This window comes from Anopheles arabiensis, assembly GCF_016920715.1.
Source record: "Anopheles arabiensis isolate DONGOLA chromosome X unlocalized genomic scaffold, AaraD3 X_pericentromeric_contig0001, whole genome shotgun sequence".
Lineage (NCBI taxonomy): Eukaryota > Metazoa > Arthropoda > Insecta > Diptera > Culicidae > Anopheles > Anopheles arabiensis.
The window spans coordinates 247,501-250,000 of NW_024412079.1; the positions used below are offsets into that span (position 1 = coordinate 247,501).

Here is a 2,500-nt window from a genome sequence, read left to right on the forward strand (position 1 = left end):
GCTATAAGTGTTGGAAGGTAGGCCATACGAGCTACCATTGTAGGGAACCAGACAGAAGTAATCTGTGCTGGAAATGCGGTTTGAGTGGACACAAGAAGCAAGCTTGTACCAACTCTGTCAAGTGTTTGGATTGCGGTACGAGGTCACAGAACCTTCACGCAACGGGCAGTTATATGTGTCCCCGTAGGCGAACGATTAGATAATAATGGTTAGGTTGCTACAACATAACCAGAATCATAGTTATGCTGCATTTCAATTAATGTGGCAAACGATTAGGGAAGAATCTGCGGATATAGTGTTGATTGCAGATCCGTATCTGGCAACAACCAACGTCAAAGTGTTACGCAATGACGATAACACAGCAGCGGTAGTGGTTAACGCGGACTTACCAGTTAAGGTAGTCAGTAAGGCTCTGAAGGGTTTAATGATAGTTGACATAGGTGATATGCGAGTGGTTAGCGTTTACGCGCCACCTAGATTTAGTATGGAAGAGTTCCAGAACATGTTGGATAACACGGTAATGGCCGTAACCGGTATCCACAAATTCGTTATCGGGGGACTTCAACGCTTGGTCATCAAGTTGGAACAACCAACTTGGCGAGCGTGGAGAAACCCAGAAACGAAGAGGTGAGTTGGTTTTATCAACCTTTGCGCAGATTGACGCAATTTTATTGAACGACGGCAGCACCCCAACTTATGTTGGACCAGGGCGCACGTCAGTAGTTGATCTTACTTTTGCGAGCCGAACCGTAGCAAGATCATTTAAGTGGGAGGTGTTATCTAGCTATATGAACTCTGATCATCGTGCAATACGAATAGATCTTGAGACGCAAAGCGTGCGTAATCTGTCCCGACCCATAACGGGATGGAGCATCAAGTATTTTAGCAAAGATATATTTGAAGTTATGATGCAAGCCGCTTTTGAGACCGAGGTCACAACAAGCGAAGACTTAATGCGTATACTTGTCACGGCGTGTAATGCGACGATGACTAAACGTAAGAGGTACACTCTAACAAGAGTGCATTTTGGTGGACGTTAGAGATTGAGGCACTTCGCAAAGAGTGCAAACACCGCGATCGATTAGCGCAAAGAGCTTTTAATACTGATCTCTATTCTACTTTTAGGGACGAGTTCAAGGTGGCACGGAATGCCCTCAAGCGATTGATCAAGCATACCCGACAGAGGAAGTGGAAAGAGTTCCTGGGAACAGCGAACAACGCATCATTTGGTATTGTATATCATACGTTCAAGAAAGTGGCCGAGGGTTCGATTGGACCCCGAACCATGACATTGGACGAGTTTAGGGAAGTGGTGAGCGAGCTTTTTCCTACTCACCCAAACACGGTGTGGCCTGAATATCGTATCGATCAGCCACGAGAGTTTGAAAGGGTAACTAATGATGAGATTCTTGCGGTTGCCAGGAGACTACCCAACAAGAAGGCGCCGGGACCAGATGGTATCCCGAATGAGGCGCTGAAAGTTGGTATGTTGACTGCAACCGATGCATTTTGCAGGGTTTACCAAGGCTGTTTAGAGAACGCGAAGTTCCCCGATGAGTGGAAAAGGCAGAGGTTGGTGTTAATACCGAAGCCGAACAAACCACCAGGGGAACCGGGTTCAGTTCGCCCCATTTGTCTACTAGACGGGGCAGGTAAAGGTTTAGAACGCATCATAGTGCAACGGCTAAATGCACACATCGAGGAGGTCAACGGACTGTCTGACGACCAATTTGGTTTCAGAAGTCGTCGATCTACAGTTGATGCGATTCAACGGGTAGTGGACATTGTTTCGGTAGCTAGAAGTAGAAACAGATACAGTGGACGGTATTGTGCAGTTGTTACATTAGATGTTACTAATGCTTTTAACAGTGCTTCATGGTTGGCGATTGCAAATGCTTTACAGAGAATTAACACTCCTAAATATCTTTATGATATCATTGGTGATTATTTTAGGAATCGTGTGCTGATGTATGATACCACAGATGGACCGGCAGAGATTGCAGTCACATCGGGTGTACCTCAAGGCTCGGTACTTGGCCCAACGTTATGGAACCTCATGTACGACGGAGTCCTACGAGTTGCAATGGTGGAAGGTGCACGGATTATCGGCTATGCAGACGATATAGTACTGTTGGTGGAAGGTAATTGTGTTGATGATATTGAAATTCTCGTTTCCAGTCAGATTCGCATCATCGACCGATGGATGACCGACAACGGATTAAAGATAGCCCCGACCAAGACCGAGTTTATTATGGTCAGTTCCCATCAGAGGATACAGCATGGGGCTATCAGGGTAGGTGATCACGTAGTACATTCGTCGCGCAGCTTAAAGTACTTGGGATGGTCCTAGATGACCGCCTCGATTACACTTCACACATCAGGTATGCGGTGGAGAGAGCGACGAAGCTATGGACCACCTTGGTAAGGATGATGCCTAATAAGGCAGGTCCGAGTAGTAATGCTAGGCGAGCAATTGCTCTTACTGTTGTGGCGAAGGTCC

At 46.5% G+C, this 2,500-nt stretch overlaps 1 pseudogene; it reads left to right on the forward strand.

Moving 5' to 3' along the window:
- Window positions 1-2,500, forward strand: part of LOC120907020 — a 9,148-nt pseudogene that overhangs the window by 4,174 nt on the left and 2,474 nt on the right.